A 6622-nucleotide genomic window follows, 5' to 3' on the forward strand; every position below is an offset into this window, starting at 1 on the left:
TCCTCCTTAGACTATTTGCCAATAGCTTGAAGAAAAACTGAAAGAAAGGCAGTATTGTGTCATGTATGTGCTCCTACTGGAAATCAGAAGATATGTTCTGATTTCATCTTTGTTGATTAGTTAGTTTCTCTGATTGATAGTTTGATTTGGTAGATCATTTCTATATGCAAATATGTGTGTCTTGGATCTCATTTTATATACAAAGTTATGGATGAAACAGCCTCAACAACTTTTATTGGAAGTTATGGGGGGGCACCCATGAAAGTACAATGATGAATAAAATTGTAATAATGATTTGAGAGTTTTAGTTCTGTCAGAGGAAATGAAGCAAGTGAATAAGTGCATGGTTGTATGGTTTTATGGTTTTATGTATGCAAGATCTGTGGATATGATACATCTTGATTTCACTAGAGCAACCAGCGAGAGTGATTCTAAAACTAGACACATGCGCTGTAAAACAATATTTGGTGTGTATGTTCCAACTTTACATTTGACAGAATTCCTGAAATACCTGTTCAGAAATACAATTGTTCCCTTACCTTTTGTATAGTATCTCTCACTGATCTCATTAAAATGATGTAGATCTAGGGTGCAACGATGCATCCATTCATCACTGCACTGGATATCATGATGGAGATTTTCACTACAACCATGACCTTGCCCTCGGTGCTATGGTATACAGGAAGGAAGGTAACCCAGACGCTGCAGAACACTAGCATGCTGAAGGTCAAGAATTTGGCTTCATTGAATGTGTCAGGAATATTCTTGGCAAGAAAGCCACAGTGAAGCTTCTGAGTGCCAGGAAGGCCAAGTATCACAGGACACAGTAGAAAGCAATAACTGGACAAGTCCCTTCCGGTCGGCACCAGCACCGGGTCACCTTGGATGCGGAGTCCGCGGACAACCCCAAGGTCACTAGAGGATTCTTCACACAATCTTAGGACCTCTGGTGAGTGGAACACAACTTCTGTTCCAATTCAATTGCATGAGACCTTAGTCAGCATTAGGGAAGCAGAAAAACCTAAAGAAAGATGCCCATGAACATATAAGAAGTCTACAGAACTCAAAATAGACTGGACCAGAAAAGAAATTCCTCCTGACAAAAAATAATCAGAAAAACAAATTCACTAAATAAAGATAGAATATTGAAAGCAGTAAGAGAAAAAGATCAAATAATATATAAAGCCCGACATATTCAAATTACACCAGGATTCTCACCAGAGACTATGAAAGCAAGAAGATCCTGGACAGATGTAATGAAGACCCAAAGAGAACACAAATGTCAACCCAAGCTACTATACCCAGCAAAACTCTCAATTACCATAGATGGGGACACCAAATTATTGCATGACAAAACCAAATCCACACAATACCTTTCCAGGAATCTAGACCTTCAAAGGATAATAAAGGGAAAACACCAACACAAGGACAGAAACTACACCCTAGCAAAAGCAAGAAAGGATTATTTCAACAAACCTAAAGGAATACAGCTGCAAGAACAGAATCCCAACTGTAACTATAAAAATAACAGGAAGCAACAATTACTTTTCTTTAATTTCTCTTAACATCAATAGACTCAATTCCCCAATAAAAAGATATAGACTAATAGACTGGCTACACAAACAGGACCCAACTTTTTTGTGCTTTAAGGAAACCCACCTAAGGGAGAAAGATAGACAGTACCTCAGAGTGAAAGGCTGGAAAACAATTTTCCAAGCACATGGTCTGAAGAAACAAGCTGGAGTAGCCATTCTAATATCGAATAAAATAGACTTCCAACACAAAGTTACCCAAAAAGAAGGAGGGGCTCTTCATGCTCATCAAAGTTAAAATATAACAAGATGAACTCTCAATTCTGAATATCTATGCTCCAAATACAAGGGCAGCCACAGTCATTAAAGAAACTTTAGTAAAGCTCAAGGCACATATTGCTCCTCATATAATTATAGTGGGAGACTTCAACACTCCACTCTCATCAATGTCAAGATCCTGGAAACAGAAACTAAACAAATACACATGGACACTAACAGAAGTTATGAAACAAATGGTTTTAATCGATATATACAGAATATTTTATCCTAAAACAAAGGGATATACCTTTTTCTTAGTGCCACATAGTACCTCCTCAAAAATTGGTCATATAAGTGGTCACAAAACAGGCCTCCACAGATACGAAATTATAGAAATTATCCCGTGCATCTTATCTGATCACCATGGACAATGCTGATCTTTAATAACAACATAAATAATAGGAAGCCAACATACACATGAAAACTGAACAACACTCTACTCAAAGATTCCTTGGTCAAGGATGAAATAAAGAAAGAAATTAAAGGCTTTTTAGAGTTGAATTAAAATGAAGCCACATCATAACCAAACTTATGGGGCACAATGAAGGCAGTCCTAAGAGGAAAACTCATAGCCCAGAGTGTCTCTAAAAAGAATCTAGAGAGACCATACACTAGCAGCCTGACAGCACACCTACAAGCTCTAGAACTAAAGGAAGCAAATTCACCCAAGAGAAGTAGATGGCAAGAAATAATCAAACTCAGGGCTGAAATCAACCAAGTGGAACAAAAAGAAGTATTCAAGGAATAAACCAAACGAGGAGCTGGTTCTTTGAGAAAATAAACAAGATAGATAAACCCTTAGCCAGACTAACTAGAGGCCCCAGGGACAGTATCCTAATTAACAAAATCAGAAATGAAAAAGGAGACATAACAACAGAACCTGAGGAAATCCAAAACATCTTTGGATCCTACTATAAAAGGCTATACTCAACAAAACTGGAAAACCCAGATCAAATAGACAACTTCCTAGACAGATACCAAGTGCCAAAGTTAAATCAGGATCATATTAACTATCTTAACAGTCCCATTTCACCTAAAGAATTAGAAGCACTCATCCATAGTCTCACAACAACAACAACAACAACAACAACAACAACAACAAGCCCAGGACCAGATGGGTTTATTGCAGAGTTCTATCCATCCTTCAAGGAAGACCTAATTCCAACTCTTGTTAAACTATTCCATAAAATAGAAACCGAGGGAACTCTACCCCATATATTCTATAAAGCCACAATTACTCTAATACCTTAACCACACAATGTTCCAAAAAAGAAAGAGAACTTCAGCCCAATTTCCCTTATGAATATCAATGCAAAAATACTCAAAATCCCCTCGCAAACTGAAATGAAGAACACATCAAGACGATCCTCCATCATTACCAAGTAAGCTTCATTCCAGTGATGCAGGGATGGTTTAATATACAGAAATCCATCAATGTAATCCACCATATAAACAAACTCAAACATAGAAACCACATGATTATCTCCTTAGATTCTGAGAAAGCATTTGATAAAATCCAACACCCATACATGATAAAAGTCTTGGAAAGATCAGGAAACCAAGGCCTATACCTAAACTGAATAAAAGCAATATACAGCAAACCATTTGCCAACATCAAGCTAAATGGAGAGAAATCCAAACAATCCCACTAAAATCAGGAACTAGAGAAGGCTTCCAACTTTCTCCATACCTATTCAACATAGTACTTGAAGATCTATACAGAGCAATTAGACAACAAAAAGAGATCAAGTGGATACAAATTGGAAAGGAAGTAGTCAAAATATCACCATTTGCAGATGATATGATAGTATATATATAAGTGAACCCAATAACTCCACCAGAGAACTCCAAAACCTGATAAACAGCTTCAGTGCAGTGTCTGGATATAAAATTAACTCAAACAAATCAATGGCCTCTCTCTACTCAAAGGATAAGCAGGCTGAGAAAGAAATTAGGGAAACAACACCCTTCACAATAGTCACAAATAATATAAAATTCCTCGGAGTGATGATAACTAAGGAAGTGAAAAATTTGTATGAAAGAACTTCAAGTCTCTGAAGAAAGATATTGAAGAATATCTTAAAAGATGGAAAGATCTCCCATGTTCATAGATCTGCAGGATAAATATAGTCAAAATGGCTATCCTGCTGAAAGCAATCTACAGATTCATTGCAATTCCCATCAAAATTCAATGAGTTAAGAAGGGCAATTTGCAAATTCATCTGGAAAAATAAAAAGTCTCTTATAGCAAAAAACTATTCTCTACAATAAAAGAACCTCTGGTTTTATCACCATTACTGACATAAAGATGTACTACAGAGCAATTTTGATTAAAAACTGCATGGTACTGGTACAGCGACAGACAGGAAGAGCAATGGAATAGTATTGAAGACCCAGAAATGAACTCACACACCTATGGTCACTTGCTCGTTGACAAGGGAACTAAAACCATCCAGTGGAAAAAAGACAGCATTTTCAACAAATCACAGAATTAAAGGCATGAGACACTCCCACTTTGCAAGAAAGGCATTCTCAATCAAGAGTGTGTGAGAAAGAAGAATACAAGAATAAAAGAGAATCATGAAGAAGGCAATCACGTGCAACTCCACACCAACTCCTAGTAAAGAAATAAGAGGAGAAAGAAGTGAACCAACCAACCAAACAAACAAACATAAACCACCAACAAAATTACCAGAATCAACAAATAGTTCCCATCTGCTAATTGTCTGAGCTCTCTAGTAATAAGACAAAGCCAGTTTCTTGAGTTGAAAGCAAGGTTTCAACTCATTTTTGTCCTCAAGATATAAGGTCACAGTCAAAGAAATTGAAAAGAAAAGATGTAAGGCAATAGACAAAGCACATGGATGGTGAAAACTAACCATGATCAGTTAGACTTAATCTGATAAAGCACACTTTATCTAAGATTGGATTAGATAGTCTTCCAGTGGGGACTGTTGACATGAGTAGTCCTTGGGGTCTAACTTCATAGCCAGTCCCACAACACCCAGAGGAAGCTCCATTCCTAGGTGCTATAACATGCTCAGGATAAGAGGATCACAGGATCACAGTATCCCAGGAGCTTAGTCACACCAGGACCTCAGGGTCTCAGAGGAGTCATAAAGATGGAACCACGACAATCGTTTGCTCAAGGTTCGATTTTACTATTCCTGACACTGGGTTATGAAGCAAGGGAAGGGGCCCATTCCTGTCAAATCATCCTGGGAGTCTAGTTGCAGGTGACAACGTGTTTGGCTCTGGAACAGAAAGGCAGCAGGCTCCATCAGTGGGAGTGTCAGAACAATAGGCCGGCAGGCTCCACCCCATGCTCTCTTCTTGCTAACAGTGAAAACTTAGCCGGAGGGGGTGAGGTTACAGACTTCTGAATTCAAGGCGAGTCTTGTCTACACTTCACGTTCCAGGAAAATCAGAGTTACACAAAGAAATCCAATCTCAAAGAAGAAGGATCTGAAGGAGGAGGAGGAGGAGGAGGAGGAGGAGGAGGAGGAAGGATTTCTAAATTTTCATTTGCTCTTGTTATTTTGCTTTATTTCACTGTGATATGAGTAGAGAGAAGAGATAGTTTTGAACTTTTTTAATATGTTAGGAAATTATTTATATTTATAGCATACATTGTGGTATTGAAAAACACTGAATAGGTTACTGAGAGTATGTCATTAATAGTTTTTGCATTCAATACTTTTTTTTTTTAAATGTGTATGGATATTTTGCATATATTGCTGTCTGTGAACCACCCATGTGTAGTGACCACAAAGGCCAGGAGAGTGTTTTGGATTCCCGTGGAATTTGAATTACAGACCATTGTTAGTTGCCATGTGGGTATTGGGAACTGAACCCAGGTCCTCTAGAAGACAATAGCACTGAGTAATCTCTTCAGCCCATTTGCAATAATCTGGATATCCTTTGCAATTTAACGCTTCAATTTTATTGAAACTTAAAAATCTAGGCGACTGATCATCTGATGACAATAAGGTATTAAAGTCAACAATATTAAGTCAACTCTGTGTGTTAATTATATGTTAATGTATAGCTATGTTTATTTTACAATTCAAGTACACTAATTGGTAAATATATACTTATTACTTCAAATTCTTTAACAGAAAGTTCCTCTTATTAATATGTTGTAACATGATTTATCTAACCCAATTGTTGGTTTTCTTAGTATTATTTAAATACATTTTATACATCAAAAAATTAATAATATTTCTGGGCCAGTCTATTTGGGACTCTGTAGGTTTCTTGTATGTTCATGGACATCTCTTTCTTTAGGTTGGGGAAGTTTTCTTCTATAATTTTGTTGAAGATATCTACTGGCCCTTTACATTGGAATCTTTGCTCTCTTCTATACCTATTATCCTTAGGTTTCATCTTCATACTGTGTCCTGGATTTCCTGGATGTTTTGGGTTAGGAGCTTTTTGCTTTTTGCATTTCCTTTGACTGTTGTGTCAATATTTTCTATGGTATCGTCTGGACATGAGATTCTCTCTTCTATCTCTTTTATTCTGTTGGTGATGCTTGCATCAATGACTCCTGATTTGTTTCCCAGGTTTTCTATCTTCAGGGTTGGCTCCTTTTGTGATTTCTTTATTGCTTCAATTATTAGATCTTGGATGGTTTTGTTCATTTTCTTTGCCTGTTTGATTGTGATTTCCTGTAGTTCTTTAAGGGATTTTTGTGTTTCCTCTTGAAGGGATTCTAGCTGTTTACCTGTGTTCTTCTGTATTTCTTTAAGGGAGTCATTTATGTCCTTCTT

The sequence above is a fragment of the Mus caroli genome, unplaced genomic scaffold (genome assembly GCF_978045245.1).
Source record: "Mus caroli unplaced genomic scaffold, Mus_caroli_1 scaffold_8, whole genome shotgun sequence".
NCBI classification, from domain to species: domain Eukaryota; kingdom Metazoa; phylum Chordata; class Mammalia; order Rodentia; family Muridae; genus Mus; species Mus caroli.